The 23,740-nt window shown below is 39.9% G+C and overlaps 1 protein-coding gene across 9 annotated transcripts in view; it reads left to right on the top strand.

Annotated features, from left to right (window-relative positions):
* Positions 1-23,740, top strand: part of FHIT (fragile histidine triad diadenosine triphosphatase) — a 1,025,256-nt gene that overhangs the window by 276,693 nt on the left and 724,823 nt on the right. The window contains exon 1 of one of the 9 annotated variants that reach the window (XM_045023392.1): positions 21,280-21,430. The exons of the other annotated variants lie outside the window; for them this stretch is intronic. The gene's annotated coding sequence lies outside the window, so the exon portion shown is untranslated. Of the gene's footprint in view, positions 1-21,279; positions 21,431-23,740 lie in introns of those variants that run through there. 9 annotated transcript variants of the gene reach the window in all.

Below are 23,740 nucleotides of genomic sequence, written 5' to 3'. Positions count from 1 at the left end.
TCTAAAAATTCATGCTTTGAGGTTTTTTCCCATTTTGGGATGATTTTTTTTCAAATGGAGGGATTTCCGAGCCAGCTCTGCTGCCTGTCCATAAATGATACCTGAATTACACCCCCGTTTTGCATGACAGATCATAATAGTTTTGCCTTGTAACTGTGTTGATCCCAGGATATGAGTGAGATGTGTGAGGTAATATCTTCTATTGGATCAACTTCTGCTGGTGGAATGGACAAGCCTTCGAACATTACAGCGCTCTTCAGGTCTGGAGAAGGTAACCAGAGTGCCTGAGCTAAATGCAAGTTGGGGTAGATGCTGTGAGAGATAATGACCCTCTTCATTTTAAGTTAAGGGATAGCGGGCAGTTGGGTGTGTTACAAATTATGAGCCATAAAACCAGTGTATATGTTTAGTCTCTGGTTTTTAGTGTCTAGCAGAGTTATGAATTTAAACTCCCAGGCTCATCTTTTGAAGATATTGTGCATATTTCCTTCTGAGAGTGAGGGCTGAGAGGTCAGATATGGAGTGATTGCTTTGTGAAAAGTTTTTTGCCTATGGGTGTTACGGTGTCTTTGTCGATCGTTTTTCTGTGCGAGTTCATTGGAGAGCATAATTGATTTTGTTGGGGCAATGGATACACTGTATGAGGTACACCACATGTTGATAGGCATGTGAAGGACCCCTGGATCTTAAAAAGTGTTTGGGAGGGGGGATATTGATCATAAAACATCTAGTGCATCAAATGCTTAACAATCAGTCCAAAATTATATTCGGCTCAGACACTTTGGGTATTTTCCAGAGACCTGAAGAAGAACTTTGTGACACTCGAAAGCTTGTCCTTTACACCAACAGAAGTTGGTTCAATAAAAGAGATTCCTTCACCTACCTTGACTTTCGGATTTCAATAAGGCATTCCAAGTCAAATGCTGAATTACAGCACACTTCTGAATTGTGGAAAATCTTGTTGCCTTCAACAGTGGTCTTGCCTTGTTGAGTGACAGGTTTTGGCTTGCTGTTATTTTCATTATGGTTTTATGATACTTTATGTAGGTTAGTTGAAGTGGTATTTTAAGGTGGAGGTTAGCTATGACTTAAAATTTCTTGGCTTTTGTTAGCTAACAGGTAAAAAGAGTGAAGAATGACAAAAGTTCTTACTTTGTTGTAGCTGTGTTGGTCCCAGAATATTAGAGACAAACTTTCAAGCTACACAGAGCTCTTGAAGATCTGAAGAAGACCTCCGTGTAGCTCAAAAGCTTGTCTCTTACTAGCAGGAGTTGGTCCAGTAAAATATATTACTTCACCTACATTGTCTCTCTCAAAGACATTTCAAATGATAAATACAATTGGACTGGCTATTATGAGGCTCATTAAGGCCTCATGCATGGCTTTGTCATGAACTCACAGAAAAGTGCAGCAAGTTGTGCTTTCCCAGGAGTAGCTTTAGAGGGAGATTGTGACTGAAGCTAGGTGGGAAACTGTTTTCCCATCCCACAAGAGTTTGAGATTTCACAAATTTTTCCTGTCCTGAATTGGGACTAAAAGTCAGTCTCAAATTTCTGCAGATCAGTATTCCAAATTGTTTTCTTGATGCAGTTAACTGAAACATCCCATGTTGATTCTGAATTGTTTTTTATTTAACCTTTTTAAAATATTAACTAATACAGTTTTAAACCAAAAGATTGTTTCAAACTGAAAACAAAACTTTTCATTTTGAAGGTGACAAGACTATCAACAACGTCAAACTCCTCTCCCAAATATTTCTGGAGTGTGAGACACATTGAAAGCAATCCTTCCCCGCAAACGGTTTCAGTGCAGATGAATTGGCATTCCTAACCTGCTTTACTTGTGGCTTGGAGAAGGAGGGAGAGGATGTAAATGTGCTGGATCTGTAGCTGCTGCTGCAGTATATGTCGTGCCAGTGCTACTGTGCTGGCTGGTACACTGGTCTGTTCCCAACCTCTTCCGCCTCTCTGCCCACCTGTGTGGTGGTGGGAGCTGGTGTCTGTGTGGAACATGTTTCTTCTCATGATATATTTCCCCTGATGCCCACGCACCTCCACACTATCTAGGCCACACTTTGGCCCTACCTGTTGAAAGACTGAGTGTGTAACATCCTTGAAAAACATAGTTTGTGTCCACCTGCAGTGGCTAATCCAAATACAGACGCCCTTCGACTTACGCTGTCGTTCCGTTCCGGAAAGCCTTGCATAACTCGAATGTTGTGCACGTTGGGAACGTATACCCGTACGTTACGCAAAAATTTCCGCAACTTGAAAATCCCATTTCTGGCTTATGGAACTTTTTCCATAAGTGCAAATTTGCGTAAGTCGGGTCTGGCATAACCCGGGGAGTGTCTGTATAAAGTAACAGCCTACTGTTGCCAGCTAATGGAATTGCTCATTTAGCTCAAGCAGTAGATGTCTGTGCTCTAGAGTTGAATGTTTGGAGTTCAAACCTTCCTGCTAATTCTTGATAAGGATCGTTCTATAAGTATGCATAAAAATTATATATATTTGAAATTGGCAACCATATTGGATAATAGCCTTTGCTTAAAAAATCTCAACCTACTAAACCAAAACTTATTCTGAGACTGGAAAAAGTTAAGTAAAGAAAGGATCTCAAATAATAGAACAAAGTTTGTTGTGGTGTTCCCTGTCCCACCGAAACGAGTAACTATCAAAAATAACACTAGACAGGAATGGGAGGGAGTGGAATTGCTAAAGCCCTTGTTTGAAATATTGGCGTCTTGCTATTAGATGCTTCATGTTAGTTTGGTATCAGATGTCTTTTATTGGCATTATACTAGCCACATACTACCTGATGTAGCAGAGAGTACATAGGAAAATAACGTGGGTGACTTTAAAACAAAACAAAAAAAAACACCTCTCAAAGCCCATTTTTCCAAAACGCCAGTCATCTCTGCACGATAATTCTGTCCTCCAGGTGCATGTCGCCTTTTTAAAGTTTATATCAGTTGTTCCAGAGGCGGCTTTAGCTGGTTTATTTTCTATTGTAGCTATTCTATGTGCAAAGCATTTTTTCCTAAATTCTTTTAGTGGATGACCTTTCCGTAGCTTAAGTTCATGCCCTTTGTTATTATACTTGACATGAGCTCATATAACCCTGTAGAGTGTCCCTTTTTTTTTTCCCCCTTCAGAATTCTGTATGCCTTGGTGTGATCCCCTGTTAAATTTCTTTTCCAGAGAACAGACCTAGTTTCTCTAACTTTTTTGATATCCCAAATCCTTCAGTACCTGCATGATTTTGGCTGACCTTTCTTTTGCCTTCTCCATTTCTGTGCTGCCCTTTTCATAAAGTGGTGGTCAGAACTGTGCACATTATTCTAAATGTGCCCCTCGCAAATCTCTCATACACCACACTGTATAATGCTCCTGTGATTTACTGTATATTTTATATTCCTATTTATGCATCCTAGAATTGTTGGATTTTTTAAAAATTATTTTTGATGCTTAGTGCCAATGATTTAATATTTTATCCACCACTCCCTGAAGTCTTTTCTTGTAACATATGACCTTTCAGGGAAAAATTTTCAAACTTATGCTCCTAAAGTTAGTAACTTAACTCCCCAGGCAATTAAAGAAGTGGGGTGATTTCCGAGTTGCTGGGCATCTGCAAGTCATGTTGAGGTTGCTTGGTTCTTCTGAAAATGTGGCCATTTTTATCCATCTAACTTTAGATGCCCACGTTGAAAATTTTGGCCTGACACTGTGTTCTTTCTCTCCTTCCTGTCACTAGTCTAATTCTCACATTTCTCTCGTTGAATTTATTATTTTCATACTTAGGATAATATATCGTTAAGGATAATAAGAGTAGTGTTTTAGTATACATACAATATGGTGCTTGGTCTGGTCTAGCCAGGCCATTCTGAATTTTCTTTCTTTCCTTCCTTCTTTCCAGTTGCTGACTGACCTCATCTGTTCTTTTGAATGCTTAAACTCATTTTAGGGATTCAGACCTCTAGGTAATGAATGTGCTGCAGGAACTGAATGAAATCTGGTTTGATTTTTCCTGTACACCAATCCCACTCTCGTTTTATCCAAATTGCCTCCTATATTTGAGATTCCAACTAATTTTTCATCTAATAAAGTAGCTCTCTAAGTATGTCTACACTACAGAGATGATACCAGCATAACCCCGCAATGTAGATGCATCCTATACTGATGGAAGGGGTTTTTCCTTCTGTGTAGGAACATCATCTCCCCAAATAACGGTAGCTATGTTGCCATAGCTGCATCTACACTGGGGGTTAGGTAGGTTGGCATAGCTATGCCTGTCAAGTAGGATTTTTTTCTTTCACAGCCCTGACCCACATAGCTATGTCAATTTTTAAGTGTAGTCCAAGCCTCACTATGATACATTTACAGTAGCCAAAGTTTGCCTGAATAAAGGTAAATTTATGTCTATAGCTCCCTTCCCATCAGGTCCTTTTGTAGTATCCTCAGAAGCATTTATCAGATTGCCAGAGACTCTTCCATTGTGAATCCCTTGACTATCTTTTAATAAAATCAATATTTTTCTAGATATTTTTATCTTTTTGTCCCAGATCAGGGCATCTGGGGCCTGAAGAAAATTGTTGCCATAAAGCTAAACAATTATTAGATTCTAGTAAAGTGGTTTCTGACACCCTGCATGATTTATGTTGGATTATGTGTCTTGGCCCTGATTCTACAAGGTACCTATACACATGCCTATCTTTAAGCATGTGTGTGGTCCATGTATTTCAGCTATTAACTGTAAAACTATTCTTTGGTTCACCTTTCTTTAATGTTAATGTCCATTTCCATAACTGTTTGTTTACCTTTACACCACCTATGTATCTATTTGTGAATATACACTAGATAGCTTTGACTATGTATCTTTATGACAATACATACTGTAAAGCTTTCTTTTTTTTAATGTGCTCTGTAATGCTCATCCACAAGCTGCAGTTCATGTCTGTTACTTTGCTCCAAGGGAAGGGAGAGCGGTTTAACGATTACTATGTAAATTTAGTTTTTCCTTTTTTAAAATAACTGAATAAGAAAGATTCACATTTTTGGAGAGTCATTCATGTGTTCATTTCCTAATCAAATTATTGTGTGAAATTTAATCAAAAATAACCTTTCTATAGGTTTTTAACTATCCTATACAACTTACTAGATAACTAGATTCTCGCTATAGAATTGTGTAGTGCGATTTTTAAAGATATAGAAAAGTTATCAATTTCTAATATAAATGAGAGGGTACTGTAGAAGTTAGTCTAAAAACATATCTATAGAAATGTACTGGTTTTGTGCTTATTAAATGCTATAAAATATTTCCATAAGTTATTCTTAGCATAATTCATAGAACAGTGCCCCCACTGTTGATTTTCTGCCAATGGATCCTTTGGTTAAATAGTTTAGTTCTTATCTTGTTCAGTGAATTAATATATTTTAAACTGGCTATTTAAGCTGCTCTTGTGACTTGCAAAGTGCCAGTGCCCTGCTTGGTGCTAACTGTTTCCTGGAGAATGGATACAATTTCATCTTATTTTGGAATGATCAGGTCCTGCTTTGGAAATCCACCAGTGAAATTTGAGTTGAGTATCCCACCATAGAGAGAACCTCAGGTTGATTGCATGGACATGTGCAGTGCAGGCAGATTGGAAGTTCAACTATCAAAGTGGCTTCAGGATTGAGCCCTTGGGCTATTACTAGGGCTGTTGATTAATCACAGTTAACTCATGCAATTAATTAAAAAATTAATCGTGATTAAAAAAAATCACGATTAATCCCAGTTTTAATTGCACTGTTAAACAATAGAATAGCAATAGAAATTTATTACGTTTTTCGATGTTTTTTATATTTTTAAATATTGATTTCAGTTATAACACTATACGAAGTGTACAGTGCTCACTTTATATTATTTTTATTACGAATATTTGCACTGTAAAAATAATAAAAGAAATAGTATTTTTCAATTCACCTAATGCAAGTACTGTAGTGCAATCTCTTTATCATGAAAATGCAACTTACGAATGTAGATTTTTTTATGCATAATAGCACTCCATAACAAAACAATGTAAAACTTGAGCACCTACAAGTCCACTCAGTCCTGCTTCTTGCTCAGCCAATTGCTAAAACAAACAAGTTTGTTTACATTTACTGGAGATAATGGTGCCAGCTGCTTATTTACAATGTCACCTGAAAGTGAGAAAAGGTATTTGCATGGCACTATATAGCTGGCATTGCAAGGAATTTACATGACAGATATGTTAAACATTCATATGCCCCTTCGTGCTTCAGCAACCGTTCCAGAGGACATGCACGCATGCTGATGGGTTCTGCTTGATAATGAATCAAAGCAGTGTTGACTGACACATGTTCATTTTCATCATCTGAGTCAGAGGCCACCAACAGAGGGTTATTTTCTTTTTTGGTGGTTTGGGTTCTGTAGTTTCTGCATCAAAGTGTTGCTCTTTTAATACTTCTGAAAGCATGCTCCATATCTCGTCCCTCTCAGATTTTGGAAGGCACTTCAGATTCTTAAGGCTTGGGTCAACTACTGTAGTTATCTTTAGAAATCTCACATTGGTACCTTCTTTGCGTTTTGTCAAATCTGTAGTGAAACTGTTCTTAAAATGAACAACATGTGCTGGGTCATCATCCAAGATTGCTATAACATGAAATATATGGCAGAAAATGGGTAAAACATAATAGGAGACATACAATTCTTCCCCTAGGAGTTCAGTCAAAAATTTAATTAACGCATTATTATTTTAACTAGCATCATCAGCATGGAAGCATGAGTGGACTTGTAGGCTCTAAAGTTTTATTTTTGAATGCAGTTTTTTTGTACATAATTCTACATTCATAAGTTGAACTTTCATGATAATGAGATTGCACTACAGTACTTGTATGAGGTGAATTGAAAAATGCTGTTGTTTTTTACAGTGCAAATATTTTTAATAAAAATATATAAAGTAAGCTCTGTACACTTTCTATTCTGTGTTGTAATTGAAATCAATATATTTGGAAATGTAGAAAACATCCAAAATATTTAAATAAATGGTATTGTATTGTTTAACAGAGCGATTAATTGTGCGATTAATTGCAAGTAATTTTTTAATCGCTTGACAGCCCTTGATATTAGGCAATGATTAATTTGTTACATGAAGCCATGGGGAGGTAGATGATGTATGAGAAGAATGGACAAACATTGTGCTTCAGCAGAGAAGGAGAGAAATGAGCTGATACCCATTGTTCTTAACTTTATTAAGTTGCTCATACAATAGATCCTGGTCCTCTCTGGGGGAATTGGAAGACCAAGTGCTATGTCATAAGTCATGTGCCTCAGCCCCCTAATCATTTTTGTTGCCCTCCCCTGGACTCTCTCCAATTTGTCCACATCCTTTCTGTAGTGAGGGGACCAAAACTGGATGCAGTACTCCAGGTGTGGCCTCACCAGTGCTGAATAGAGGGGAATAATCACTTCCCTCAGCCTGCTGGCAATGCTCCTACTAATGCAACCCAACATGCCATTAGCCTTCTTGGCAACAAGGGCACACTGCTGACTCATATCCAGCTTCTCGTCCACTGTAATCCCCAGGTCCTTCTCTGCAGAACTGCCACTTAGCCAGTCGGTCCCCAGCCTGTAGCAGTGCATGGAATCGGCCGGTGCAAGGATGTTTCGCGCCCTAGGCGAAACTTCCACCTTGTGCCCCCCACACCTGCGCCCCTGCCCTGAGGCGCCCCCCTTGCGGCAGCTCCCCACCCTCCGCCCTGAGGCACCCCCGTGCCCCAGCTCACCCCTGCTCTGCACACGAGCACCCTCAGCACGCTGTCACTGCTTCACTTCTCCCACCTAAGCTGATTGGCGCCACAAGCCTGGGAGGCAGGAGAAGTGAAGCAGCCACGGCGTGCTCGGGGAGGAGGCGGGGCAGGGAGTTCCCCTGCGTGCCGCCCTCCCCCTTATTTGCTGCAGGCGGCCCTCCCCACGCTCCCCTGCCCCAGCTCCCTCTGCCTAAATGCCGGCAGCGACCGGGGCGGCCGAAAATCCGGCCGCTGTGGTCGCTGCCAAAGAAAATGGCGCCCCCCAAATCCCAGTGTCCCAGACGACCGCCTAGTTCACCTAAATAGTTGCACCGGCCCTGCATGGGATTCGTCCATCCTAAGTGCGGGACTCTGCACTTGTCCATGTTGAACCTCATCAGGTTTCTTTTGGCCCAGTCCTCTAATTTGGCTAGGTCACTCTAGACCCTATCCCTCCCCTCAGCGTACCTACTTCTCCCCCCAGCTTAGTGTCATCTGCGAACTTGCTGAGGGTGCTGTTTAGATGTCAGGAGCCACCTGCCAATGGAAAAGGTGGATAGCATCAAGGCATTCTGTACTCTGCAAATGAAAGAAACAACTGAGAAAAAATGTCCATGTTGGAAAACATTATTTTATTGAAGGAATTTTAAAATCTATTAAAAGAAAATATCCTACAACAAAACATACACAATAAACTTACTATATGATTGTGATTCCTCTACCTCCCCAACCCTGCAGCCTTCCCTTGCTTTCATACTGGTGCTTTTCCATAAGCAGTGGGTATGAGTCATCCCTCACATGGCTGTTAGGTTGTTGCTTCTCCATAGTCATGATTGTACGTTGTGACCTCTGGTGGGCTTCTGTAACAGGACTGTCGCACCTTCACAGATTGCAGTGCAGGATCTGGGCCATAGATGTGAATGGACACACACTTTTGATTTATATGAGTGTAAATGAGGAGACAATTGGGCCCCATTAGAATCATAGACTATCAGGGTTGGAAGGGACCTCGGGAGGTCATCTAGTCCAACCCCCTGCTGAAAGCAGGACTAATCCTCAGACAGATTTTTACCCCAGTTCCCTAAATGGTCCCCTCAAGGATTGAACTCAAAACCCTGGGTTTAGCAGGCCAATGCTCAAACCACTGAGCTATCCTCTCCATCCCCCTTAGATACCTGCAATGATTTTTCCTATGGCCCCCCTCAGAACCAAAAATAAATGTCAAAGCAGACCTAAGAGACCATTTGGTTACAATGTGATATTAGCATATTTGATGCTACTGTTTAGCAACATAGTGAACAAAGGTCAATTTTTAAACATGTTGGTAGTCAGAATATCTCCTCCTTGTTTCCTCAGATATGATATCCCTCTCATGTGGGATTGCTTTTCTACATCTGCTTACTCATAGCTAGCTGTATATTTTTGGACAGAACTGATTATGAATACAAAATATTAATAAACCAACAACATTAACCAGAAACATATAGTTTCCAAGACAAGCAATTTCTAAAAAATCACATTATGTACACTTAATACCTCACTGACCTTTTCTGCTGTTTAAGTCTTTTAAAAATTCATTTAATTTCAAAGCCAGAGTATTAGCCCATTTATATGTAAATTGCCTTTAATTCATGCATTGATTTAAAAGACTAATCCAAAAGATCCTTTACCACAGATGACCTTTTTGACTCTGTACTTCTGGGAAAACTGTAAAGTGGTTTCTTGTGCCCTCACATCCACCTGTAGCATAACATATGCCTCCTTCTGTCTGTATAAATCAGTCATAATAGTACAGTTTTCTACCAACGTTGAATTATTAACACTGTAACTGTCTTAGTTGGTGTTCTAGTTAAGGCAGCTCCCATTTAAACAGATGGATATTTTATGTTGCACTTTCCCCTCCTTTCTTTTCAACCTTAAACAAACAAAACTAATTACGGGTTTTATAGGTGATTACAATTTATTATTCAAGGGGCACACAATCTAATTTTTAACAGATACAGTCTCCCAAGAGTGTAGCTTTTAAAAAATTAGTTATATATTATCACCAGGAATCTTGCAGCACCAAAAGACCTATTAAAGTGAATATGACAAGGTTCACTGCAATAACTTTTTCTCATAAAAGGAAACATTTTCCCTTTACAAAGAGCAAGGGATTACAGAGGTAAGGTGTATTACATACTGTGGGTTTATGCTTCCTTCCACTTTTCTCGTTCCCTACCAAAAATTGCTCCTGAGCTATACTTGCTGAAGTGTAGATCTCACTTCAGAGAATGAAGAATGACCTGGCCTGATGGATGTTTATTATTTTCTGACTATGATGGGTTATTAATGGGAGGTGGAATGATAATTATGTTGAATTACTACAGCCGAAAGTTGCTAATGTGTAATAGTTAAAATAACAATGACTAACTTGGCTTCTTTTTTTTCCTTCCAACAATATTTTATTTTTTAAATCAAATTGAGCGTTTACAAAAGAATCCCCCAGTAAGGACCCGGACTTTAAATTGGTTGGCTACATACACAGCCATCTGTTAGATAAGAAATTGATAGATTTTTCTCAAAATATATTTTAGCTGTGATGCAAATATGTTTTGTGCAAAGCAGTATTAATTTAGACCAAATGGGAAGCAAAATCACCATTTAAATATCAGCATTAAACATCCACCAAAGCACATCATGCAGTGTGTTTTTGGCTGATTATACAATAAATAGAATGTGTGTGCTATATACTACTTATGAAATGCTGTAAAGCAATTTACACCTGGAGATATAATAAAGGAATAATGCTTTGCAGAGTCACATTCAGTAACACAAGGAAAATGGGGGGGAAAAAGATGAAATACAATAATAGGACAAAATGTGTAAAAATGTAGGCTACCATATATAGGGTCTGATCCAAAGCCCACAATAAGCAGATACTAATTAATCTAGTGATGAATATCAAAATATATTAACAGGACTAGGGAAAAAAAGCCCAATTTGCTCACCAGAGGCTAATGGAAAAACTTTCTTTGGTGAATGCTTAAAGTTGGCACCAAAAAGAGTACAACTAACAAGGTTCTGGTCAGTTGCATTGCTCTTATTCAGAGTAGTAGTGAAATGATTATTTTAGATCAACGGCGTAAAAAGATACGTCTGTAAATAATTGCAAACAATTTATTAGCACACGGGTAAACTAAATATTCTCTAAAATTAAAAAGTAGATCTATCAATCAGAATAGGAAACGGTAAAGAGTGATTGGCAAAAAAGCTAAAGATGCAAATGAACTATAGACAAATCCCTCCAACTTTGCTTATAAAATTTAGACATGCCAAAGAACAATGTGAAACTTTTTCAGGGTAATACAGACATTTGCAAAGCTTGGAGAATCTCAAACATTACAATGGTGCAGGACTATGGAAATAAAATGAAATAAAGCTCCAAATGTTAATGGAAAATGAGAGAACATTATTAAAACAAATTCTAGCCATGATAACAGGAAAAACTCCTGGAGTTGACACTGAATCTTCAAGCATTTAAGTCCACTCTCTAGACCCCTAATTGATGCTTTTAATTTAGTTTTGGTGGTGAAGATTTTCCAGCATCAATGAATGAAACATCATTACTGGGTAAATATGACTTCACATAACTTGCACAGGCCAACTTTTCTTTTGGGATTCTGGTTAAGGAGATAGGTAACATTGTTTAATCATTTAGCTAACTCCATATATAGGGACTAAACAGGTTTATCAAGGATGGAGAATTAGCAGTTGTTGGAGGAGCATTGAAAATAGTGTATTCGAAAAGAATAAAATTCTGCTCTTGTTAGACTTGGAAAAGGTGGTTGATAGGGTGAATGGGAGTAAAGGAGATGAGAAATTTGGGAGGAGAGGAGGGAAAGGGAGATGGACTCCTAAGATGAAGTAAAGCTTTCTACAAGAGCTAGACTTGGTGGCTTTATCTATGAAAAAAATTCATCCACATAAGTGAACCAGAGAAGGCTGTACATTCTCACTATTACTATTTGCTATGACGATAGTCATTTGCCCCTAAAACTAGAGATAATTAAATGAGTAGATGTGGGAAAAGACAGCCAGAAATCAGTTCTGTATGCTTACAAACATAACGTTCTTTGTATTTGAGCCAAGAACATCATTGCAGGAGTTTGACGCTACTGATGAAAGGTTCAGGATGCTGATATTTAAATATTACCAAGCCAGAAAGGTAACATCTACATAGGAAACATAAATTCAAATAGAAAAATAAAAGGATTCTCTTTTTCACATAGCATGGTGTTTCAGAGCTTGGGAGATCCCTGTCATTGTGACATTAATTCATCGGCTTAGGAAGGAAGGAAGATAAAAACAAGACAAATGCTTTAAGATCAGATTCTCAGCTTTTGTAAATCAGCGTAGCTCAGTTGATTACAGTGGAGCTATCCCAATCAGCATCCACTTTGGGTCTGGCCTTCAGGTATTTCTCTTGTAATATATATTCAGAGAAACAAAGAGCAGTAGCACTGATTTAAATGTGTACAATCTTTTCTGAATAGTAAGGAAGGATTCTTGGGTCCAATGTGCTTTGAGGTTTCTTAAATGGTGAATAAAAGGATGCATGGAAAGATAAGTTTGTAATCTTACTTTCTTGAAAAAAAGGGGAAAAGAGAAAGAGTTTATTAGTGCTAGCTATTTAAATACTACCATTGTCTTGTCGTCTTCAGATTTTACCTCATAGCTATTCACATTTTGTACTCTGTAAAAAATAAATACATAATTTTTTTTATGGAAAATAATAAAAATAAAACTAATACAGGGTGATGGTGGGGGGGAATGTGTGCATCAGATAGATCTAAAGTACAGATGTTCCTCTGCCATAACCAAAAGAGAGCCCAAGGGGCAGGTCCAGAACTGGTGTAAATTGTCGAAGCTCCATTGAAGCCAATATGCCCCGGATCAGTGCCCTGTTAACTAACCTAACATGCTATGGTGTGGGTTGCCAATGCAAAAAAACATGGACAAATAGTTAAAGGAAAAGTTATTTGAAGGTATGTGTGTGCATACATGCATCTTTGTGCAGTGTTTGTTTAATTTAATTGTGTGCACAAACAGTTCCATTCTTGCATTTATTTTGCAAATAGAAAGCTTCTGTACTTATTTTATTTCATGATATACATTATTTCCAGTAACATAGTTGTAACCAAATATTCTCATTCTTTAAAAAAGGAAGCTTGGTAATAAGTCATTAATTTCTTTAATATAGTACTATGAAGTAGTACCGTAGTGTTTAGTATGGTACATTTTCCTAAACTATGGAACACCTGCTCTGGTTTAGATCCTGGATAGTGACTGACTGTAAACACAGCTTAGCAGGGTGGACTGCCGCTCTAAGAGCCAGCGGGCTGGGCCAAACGAGCCCTGCTCATTGATCAGATCCAGCTGGGAAGGGGTCTGGTGTTGACTCACTAAAAGGGCCGGGGGGCTGAAGGAGGGAGGTTGGATCCTGTGACTAGCTCTGGAGTAATGAGAGGGGAGCAGAGTAAAAGGCTTCTAGGTGCAGGCAGCCTGCACCAATCATGAGTTTTGTGTGAATGAATACAAAGGCAGCCTGGAAGACTGGGCATGGCGATGAGTCCTTCATGCTCCGAGGAAAGACCGGCTAGCACTTCAATATTGTACTCTACGTGTGAAGTTCCCATCATACGTCATAGCTTCCTTTCAACTGACACACTCAGTGTGCTCAATGCTCTCTTCCCAGTCAGGAACCCAAAAGGCAAAGTGAGACAGTGTGTGATGTCACATTAAATACTACTTTGAACCTATGGAAAATACTAGCAGGGGATTTGGACTCATTGGGCCCACGGCATGACTTCAGCTGGAGGGCTGCAGTTCCGTATAGCAAGCCGCATAAGGAAGTTTGTGAGTAGTGGCACCGCCCCAGCAGGTAGCATTTAATGAAGCAGGACATATTGCTTTATGTAAGTTAGCACCAGGGAGACAGATTTATGGTATAAAAACTGGGAGGGTCAAAAGAAAGATTAATAGTGATGCTTTCAGAGGGTAACTGCTCTGAGGAACAAGCCTGGAATATCATGGGTAAATTAAGATCTTGACACAGCAAGATAATACCTGGTTGAGTGACAGCAAAAATAAAATGACTGAAAAGGTTTATATTGACCAAAAGAAATATTAGCTTTGAGCTAAACGAGCAAAAGTATTAGCAGAAAAGTGATGTAACTGGGACTCAGTGACTAAACTCTAACACTGTTCAGTAGCGTAGACACACCTTGGAGGTAATCAATGAATTAATGCATCAAGGAGAGAGTTTGGTAGCCGTATTAGTGCAGTAATAGAAATATTAGGTTTTGAAAGGCTAAACATTTTTAATTGGTTGTAAAAATAAACAAAGAGAAGAGGTAGCAAATGAGCAAATAAGAGTAGTAACACAACAGGAGGTGTTGAATGTATGATCTGTTGATCTGCTATGTTATGGGGACACCGAGCAGTGCATAGACTAGGGAAGAACTGCCTTCTATTTGCCATACTGTGGCCATGGTATTTTATACAGTGATTGGCTGCAGCCAATGTGTAAACAAAAAGACTCCATATACTGGCCACCAATCAAATTACTGAAAGCATTTCAAAGGGAAATGCTCCAGTTCATTAAACTTAATGTGCTTTAACAGTGCACTTACGTCTAAAAATAGTTGAGCATGGTTAGAGGGAGAATTGAGTCCCTTTCCAAAGCAAGATAAAAATGGGAATATGTAGATTAGTGTTACCCCTGCTGTAACTGCCACACTTTGTGTCATTGGTGCCATGCCTTATTGAACATAAGAACGGCCGTACCGGGTCAGACCAAAGGACCATCTAGCCCAGTATCCTGTCTACCGACAGTGGCCAATGCCAGGTGCCCCAGAGGGAGTGAACCTAACAGATAATGATCAGGTGATCTCTCTCCTGCCATCCATCTCCACCCTCTGACAAACAGAGGCTAGGGACACCATTCCTTACCCATCCTGGCTAATAGCCATTAATGGACTTAACCTCCATGAATTTATCCAGTTCTCTTTTCAATGCTGTTATAGTCCTAGCCTTCACAACCTCCTCAGGCAAGGAGTTCCACAAGTTGACTGTGCGCTGTGTGAAGAAGAACTTCCTTTTATTTGTTTTAAACATGCTGCCCATTAATTTCATTTGGTGGCCCCTAGTTCTTGTATTTATGGGAATAAGTAAATAACTTTTCCTTATCTACTTTCTCCACATCACTCATGATTTTATATACCTCTATCATATCCCCCCTTAGTCTCCTCTTTTCCAAGCTGAAAAGTCCTAGCCTCTTTAATCTCTCCTCATATGGGAGCCGTTCCAAACTCCTAATCATTTTAGTTGCCCCTCTCTGAACCTTTTCTAGTTCCAATATATCTTTTTTGAGATGAGGAGACCACATCTGTACGCAGTATTCAAGATGTGGGTGTACCATCGATTTATATAAGGGCAATAATATATACTCCGTCTTATTCCCTATCCCCTTTTTAATGATTCCTAACACCATTGCCCTGGTGATATGCTAATATAGTAAGAAATACATATTTTACTTAGGAAGTTTTGGGAGGTTGCACACACAATTACAATACTTAGCACTGTGATGCCTTCGCACATAGTCACCAGTGACATGTTCACCATTTTTTTTCCTGATCATTTAGTAAGTAGAGGAGCAGTTGCCCATCACCACACTCTGAGAGCTCCTGAAATTAAGGACTGGAGACATTTCAGAACATTCTGGCCAACCTCTCCTATTTCTCAGAGAAGAGACAGTAGTATGCCATGGCAAATAGTATCAAATGCCACAGAGAGATCCTGGAGGCTGTGTAGGCATCCTGCCTGAATCTATGGATAGCAGGAGGTCATCCATCAACTCTGCCAATGCCATCTGTTCCATTACCAGGACTGGACCCTGACTGAGAGATTTCTAGTCTATTGTTGGTGGGTAAGCATCTTTGGAAGAGTGCCTGTGCTAGCTTATTGATTGTCTTACTCAGAAATGGGAGACTTTGACAGGATTGTAATTTGCAAGATCTACAGGGCTGGATCCTCAGCTGGTGAAAAGTGACATAGCGCCACTGACTTCAAGTTCTGTCTTAAACCCCCAGGAGTCAGGGCATTCAGAATTAAGATTCTTGCACTCTAATTTCTGCCCCTTTTGTGGGCACTAGGATTTAGTGTGGTGGTTCTTACAATCCTTACAGAAGTAATTAATTTAGTCATATTACTCCCTGTTTATGAGCCAAATTACGTACCTGCCCAGGCAGAATTGTAGCTTTTTAGACTGGAATTTTTAATGGAGCTATTCCCATTGGAATGAGACTGCTCTTGGGAGCTAGGCACCTAACTCACTTATTCTCCTTTGGAGAATCACAACTTTGGGGCCAAGATCACCAGTTTCACTACGTCCACATTAGTGGCCACAAGTGAACGGAAACATGTCAAAAATGGCCAGTGGAGAACTGATCCTACACAGGGGAGCCCTCTACTGATCTAGCTGGCTCCTGAGTCAGTTTGTTCCTCTTAACTCCGGTGTGGAGTGGGGGGGCATGGTAGGACAGAGCTTTCCTGGTCCTTACCCATGATTATCTTCAGGCAGTGATCAGAGCCATTCCTTAGGAAGCCAATGGCTAAGGGAGCCAACAGCACCCTCTTCACACACACCTATACTGGAGAGGAGAATTTATCCCTTAATTGTGATTGCTGTAGTTCACTCCTAAGGGCTTCCAAGCCCAGTCCTGAAAAGATTTTGCTGCAAACACCGTGTTTCTGGTTATCGTTTTAGGCCAGGCATAATGTCTGAAGACCCAGCCTCATGATCTTCTGGTTTTATTACAAGTTATTGATCTTTACCAGCTCCCATGTTAACTGATACCGCTAGACACAACACGGATTCCAAAGTAGTCTCATTTATGGATGGTAGACTCTGCGTTGTTCACGGTGCATGCCAAATGTTCAGTTAAATAAAGCTGCACCAAAAAAGAAATACTTGCATATGAAAATTTTGCCAATTTAAGTCAGAATCATCCTGTTTGAAAAGCCTCTCTGCCCCTGTTTCCCTCACTAAAGTAAAATACTGGTGGTGTCTCTGCTCGGCATTTTTTTTTTCTGTTTTTCCCCAGCTTTAATGCTCAGATAGTCTTCAGTATTGACTCTGCTTTTATTTAGCTCTATGTACAACCCCCCTCCCTGCCCCGCTCCACAACCCCCCCTCCATACGCGGCCCCACACTCTAGACCACAACTGGGAAGTGTGAAAGTAGAATAAATTATATTGTAAAAATAAGAATGGATTAAAGAAATGTTGTATGTACCTTTAAGCAGAAATAAGAAATGTTGAAATACAGGTGCCAGGAAAAGAAACATTAGGCATAAACAATGGTGCTAATGGCAAAACATTAACAGAAGATGGGTAGTAGTTAGTAAGGGAATAAAATATGCATGCCTAGCCCAGGTAAACTTATCTGATTCTGCTCCCTTTGTTATCTTGTTAAGTTCTCATCCTTTTATCTGTATCAATAAGATAGTTTGTGTCTTGCATGGGGCTCACATTATCTGGGTGTTATTAGCAGAGCGCTGAGCTAATAAAACAGAGTGGTCTGACAAACTGTGAGTCCTGAGTCTAACTTTGACAGAAGCCAGCAGACATTTTGAAGGCCTTTGATTAGCAGATGACCAATGTTCTGTGACTTCTAATCTTGCCTTACAGAAGTATTTGACAAAGAGCCATTTAAAGATTTCCTGTTTTCTTTTCCATTTACAAGCAACATTCTCACAAACTTTGTCTTTCAATGTTTTCCCCTCACAGGTTTGTGTGACGGTAGCTCACTCAGTGTTTTTTGACAAGGAGCCCCTTTTACCAGTTTTCCAGGAAGTCCCTTCCCATGGCTCTGGTCTGTCTTTGAACTTCAGAGTTCACATCATCCTGCTATGTAAAGGAAAAAAGCATATCTCTGCCTCTATAATAGGCAGAATCCACAGAAGCAACCACTAAGCAGATGGCTTAGAGTTGTCTTAAACAATATATAGTTCATGTGTGATGCTAAAGTTTAAGGGTCGTGTTTTTTCCATTATCTGTCTCTTTTATGAGGATTTATATCTTAGCTTTTTAGTTTGCTTTGGGCTAAAACTTGGTATCTCTGTAATCTCAGCCTGGGGGCACATCTTTCTTCCCCTCCCCCCTGCTTCAGAGCAGTTTGTTTCTCTTTTGGTGGTGTTGGAATAAAGCATAACAAATATTTGTAATTCCCAACTATATCCCTTCAATTAAACATTTAATTATTTCCCAAAGGCCCCTCTTCTCCATTCCGGCTGTGCAAAGGGGATTTCAATTCCATGACAGTTGCTGTAAGGCCCTGCAGACAGCCAGAGCAGTGTCAGGCCCCTTAACTCCGTTTGTACCTCTTGGGGAGACTTGAAAGGACAGGCTAGCAAAGCAACTTAAGGTGTTGGCTGGGTTGTTTTAGTAATTATAAATAATTTTTATTCACTTTCCACCTTATCCATAATGTTTAATGTTACTGGGCCACGTGCTTCCCTCACTGCATCATGCACAGTGTAATCCCACACTAGTGGCCAACTCTCAGGAGGAGAGGCATAGTAGGGGCTCAGCTGCTTTTATACCTGCGGTCCCAGATGCAGGTGAGGCCCCATTGCAGATGGGTTCTTGGGGTCAAGGCTGAGGGACAGCTACGCTCAAGGGTGTGCTGCTCCTGGGTCTCAGCAGAAATCTGCCCCAAGGGGGTGGTGACTGGACTAGCCATGTTGCGGAGGGGATGTTTCCAGTGCCCCGTTCTGTCTGCCTGGCGCCAAGGGGACCGAATTGAGCCTGGAGTTTTCAGCTTGAGTGTCCCCTCAACATGAGGGAATCTCCAGTGGGCTTGGAGCTATCAGAGCCAGCTTACATGCTCGCCTTCCTGCAGGTGCATGCTGCAGGTTGGGGGGAAGTGGTGGTGGAGGAGAGAGTTGGACATGATGCAGTCTGGTTATGACCAGTCAGTTGTGGGCCATTTGGCAGCTGGCACAAGTTAGAGCAGCCCGCAGGCGGCACTTGGCCCAGGGCTGATGCAGAGAATCAGGCAGCCATAGTTTAGCTAACTGACCACTTCCCCCCTTCTCCATAGAGTTCTGCTGTATCCTGCACAGAAAATCTTTATTTAAAAAAAATGCAAAAATCCTCCACCTTGTTTCCTGGAAATTAAAGTGGTGCCATCTGCATTGTTCATGGAGGCTCTGTAGGATGGGTCTGCTACAGCACAGGAAGTGCAAGGGAACAGAGCTATTCTCAGAGCTGTGTTGACGTCACTGATAATGCTGGGGACACAAGCAATTAGTTGAGTGAGAACCATGCTGGTTTGTGCTCCATTAGAAATAAAGGAGGTAAAAGAAATCAATGTCTGATAAATGGAAAAGGAGCAAATTGGCAGGAAAGGCATTTTGTGCTCAACAATCTAAGAGGATATTGTGAGCACTAGACAGTAAACAAAATAAATTAAAACTATAAAAATGTACCTAAGAGTCTCCCTTTAGCTTCAGCTACTTTATATTTTTCAGAAAGCAAACCTTTTAGCTGCTTTGTGGGTATTGTGCAGTGGTACAGTATATTATGTCAACCAACTTCAAATGCTCGGATCTGAGAGATGGATTTATCTCCCTTTGTTTTAAGTAGTTTTTCTCCTTTTGAAGATGAACCGTTTATATAGAGATCTCCAAATGTGTAAAAGGAGAATGGGTTAAAATTCCAGTGTTTTCATGTAGGCTCTGATCCTGCAAACACCTTATGTTCGTGATTGACTTAAAACATGAACTTGTAATTCCCTTTGGGACCTTAGAGTGTGGGCTGCCTGGCACAGGGACTGTCTCTTGCTCTTTGTGCAATGCCAGCCCAAAGGTGCCTGATCTCTGACAGGGTCTCTAGGTCAATAATACTTTGAATTGTCTTAACAGTGTAACAGATGATTCTGAAATGAAGTTTAAACTCTATTTTTTCCCCAGAGTCTTATTGGTTTTTTTTTATGTCTCTTGTAGTTTGGAGAATGAAATACACAAGTCACATTTGCTTTCAGGTTGTCATGAGCTAGCACAGTGCAGCAATAAATGACCTCGTACATGGGATTTTTTTAAAACATGAAAATATTTCTATAGTTCATAGCTGTTGTAAAAGCTATGTTTTGATATAAAATATAAATTATGGGTCAAATTTGAATAGATCCTGTCCCTTTAAGAATAAACTTTTCCTTTTCTGTGTAAAATTAATCACTGCTTTCTACTATGTAAAAGCTCTGGCTGAGCAGATCAAATCATATAATTTGATCTCCCCCCCCATTGAAGAGCAATCTAAATGAATGGATAGTTTTAGGGGAAAAGGCTGGCTAGACTCTCATATCAGTGTTATCGTGTATTCATTTCATATTCCTCTCTCAGTATCACAATGAAACTACTTCATTGTGTAGTTCCCATGTAGCTCCTTTTTGCTTTTTTGCAATTCTAATTCCTGCTTGCTATTGTATTAGAAAAGAATCTAGGAACCAGTGTATTTGTATGAAGGGCATTTTAAATTCTAATGTCAAGGGTCATTAATCATTTTTGTTGTTATACCTATGAAGCACAGTTTTAACATACAGGAGAGATTGCTGGAGACAAATCCATTTTGGAAATATTATTTCTGATTAATTTTTCACTTTCTATAGTTGTAAGAATACAAATTAAAAAGAATCCCGTGTCACAATAATTTACATATATTTGAATTTTTGGCAGCTGTTACCCATAGTATTTGTTTTGAAAACTGATATTAACATTTCCTATGACTTGGACTCCTTTCCTTTTTACAGTTAGTGTTCCTTCAAACTTTTCTCTTTGTTTTTAGTACAGTCTCCTAGGAAATACCTTTAAAACATTTTAATATCTAGCTAAATCTGCAAATGTTTGCTTTGCATTAGACATCTGATTCCCCCCTCCCCCCGACAGCAATATATTTGTTCTCAAACTAAATTAGACGTTAATTAGTTAATGGATGAAAAGAGCTATGTAAGTGCTAAGTATTATTATTTACTATTATTATTAACAACAACAAAGTCACAGGGATCAATTTGCCACTGGCATTAATGGGAATAGATTCCAATGTTTTTGAGTTATTTAAAGCTAATTAAATACATGCTTCTGCTGTTCTCAGGAAAGAAACAGGGTGACCTTAAATCCCTCCACTGTAAATTTCAACCACATACTGTGGGGTCCTCCCACACACTGCTGCTAAAGGTTATCCTGTCTTCAGTTGCACTTATTTGTCGTCTTAGTTAAACTGTTGATAGCTCTGGCTCTTAAGTGGATGAATGACAATTTCCCCTTGAACTTTGTGTTCCTCTGATGCATCACAGTGTTGTGACTAGAGAACAAGTTTCAGTAGAATATTCTGATCCTCAACTTAAATTAAGTCGTTTGTACCAAGCTTTGAACCTCTACTTCTCTCTCTCGGATCTCAGCCTTTCTTAAGCTAAGCCAGGACAATATATATCACATTGGTCTTCTCAGATGCAGGGTTTTCTCTCTCAAAGCTGTTAGTACCCTTTTTCTCCTGGAACTGAAGACAGTTAACTAGCATGCTCTCTGTAAATGATTCAGGTAGGTGAACATGTCCGAAGCTATAATGGTTCCTTTCATTCCAGATTAAATGAAAACCCAAAAGTTTTTGTTCTGAAGGTCATGGGGGAGGAATTTTCAACATTACTGTCAATATGTGGGAAACTTGATAGGTAGTAATAAGATAAATTGCTATAATGTTGGTTAGCAAATGGAAAAGCAATATATAAAGCATTCTGTAATCTTAGTTGTGCATGAAAATTCCCAGTGTACCACTTTCAAGTTATATCCGCAATCCTGTATTCCATAGTATTCAGGATTATTATAAATACAAATGCCAAAAGATAAGTGATTGGAACAGGTCAGCAGACAGGATTTTTTTATCAAAATATGTAGGTTTTTTTTTCCTCTTTCACAGTTTCGTTTGAGAAAGGAGTAGTATCTTGGTGTAGCTGGATAATTCTTAATTTCTGGCATATGTAGTAAAAAAAAGCAGGCATTTTCTCTTTATATTTAGGTGTTATTGATATTTTGTTGAGCAGAGAAGAACTTGTTACATCTAGTTCCCTTTATTTACTGGCAGACTTTGCACTGACAGGAATGAGAAATACTGGAATTAAATATTAAAACTTAGTTTTGCTCATTAGTTTTTGGCATCTGTGAAGAGTGGAAAATGCAAAAGTTTCACTCCATAGAGAGCTGGCTATAGATATAAGGGGATAATATAGAGAGGGGATGAATCATAAACCAGACTTGTGAGGTGTCTTTTAAGCACCCAAGAGCAGATTTTATATATAAAAAATTAAAAAGTGATATATCACTTTTTATTTTTTTTTTTTAAATTTTTATGTGAATACCTTGTAAATAAAACAGGAGTTCTTTGTATTTAGCCTATGTTTTTTTGCCTTACTTTTTAATCAGAAATACTGATAGCCTCTAATAGTATTTAGCAAAAGCTCTGCTTCAACATCTGGTACAGTAACTTATCAGGTAGCGTAGCAGAGTTGTGGCCAAAGGTTTCCAGAGGGGCCCTCCTTCTGCTCCTCCTCTTTGGAGACTCTTGGAAGCACCATGTAGGCTTTCTGAGGGGTCTTGCCAGCTCTCCCCTGAAACTGCACCTGTAGCCCAGAGTAATTCAAAATACTCCTCAGTATCCCAAACATGGAATGTAGTGGGACCTGGGGTCTGCACCATTGGTATCAAGAACCAAGGGCATGTCTAGTACATGTGAAAGCTACTGCCTCCACAAGGGGCAGGCCTGACCCCAGCACCTGTGAGGGAGAGGAAGGAGCGATCACTGACTGCACTGGTGGCACTGTGCCACAAGAAGAAGAACTTGATGGTACCAACTCTTACCCAACCCAAGCCTGCACCATCTTCTCTCCTATGGGCAGAAGTCCTCTCTCACCATTCTCTAGACCTTATACCATCCTTGAGGACCTAGAGGTTTATGCTGACCTGGAGTTGCTGATACTCTTGGAACCGATGACCAGAGAGGTGCATACCTGTTGTTGCACTACGCACTGCTCTGTCCACCAGCCGTAGTGTTGAGTTACCTACACCAGCAGTGTATTATTCACCAGTCCTGACTACCAACCCTCTTACCACTGAATGGTAGAAACAGGGAAGCTGGGTGTGTAGGGATACCCTTCATTTCCCTTCAACCCACAAAGAAGCTAATTACAGCCTCCTTCCTACTGGACTGAGAAGCATACCTGGAGAACCATGTGACTCAGGACTGTTGGACCCATCAAGAATCCAGAGTACATTTCAACCTCCTTGAACTTTGAGCAGTACAGGAAGCTTGCAAGAAGTTTCTACCTTTCATATGCAGCGTACGTGTTCAGCTCACATCAGACAGCATGACTACTATATACTATGTAAAAAGCAGTGGGGAGTGAGGTCCACCCCTCTTTGCATGAAGGCAATCAAATTAGAATTGGTGAATAAGACACCAATGCACCCTTTTGACAGTGCACCTTCCAAAATAGTATACACCTTAGTGGACAGCTTCAGCAGACCATTCCACAGATCCCATGAGTGAGAACTCCACAACTTGGTGGTGCAGAGGGGCTTCCTGTCATGGGAACTCTTTGCACCGTAGATAAAGAAGAAGTGTTCAGCCTACTGCTCCTGTGCAGCTCGAGGGCATAATTCCAGAGTGGATCTATTACTGGGGCAGTGGTCAGAGCCACTAATGTGTGCTTTCCCTCCATCCCCTTCTTACCTTGGGTCTTCAACAAGATGAAACAAGACATTGACAGTAATTCTAGTGGTGCCTTGGTGGCTGAGAAAGTTTTGGTTCGCCATCATCCTTCAGTTGATCCATAGTGAATAGTCATAGGGACCATG

Source organism: Mauremys mutica, chromosome 7 (assembly GCF_020497125.1).
Source record: "Mauremys mutica isolate MM-2020 ecotype Southern chromosome 7, ASM2049712v1, whole genome shotgun sequence".
NCBI lineage: Eukaryota > Metazoa > Chordata > Testudines > Geoemydidae > Mauremys > Mauremys mutica.
The sequence above is the reverse complement of the archived record's forward strand: the minus strand, read 5'-3'. Positions and strand labels throughout refer to the sequence as shown.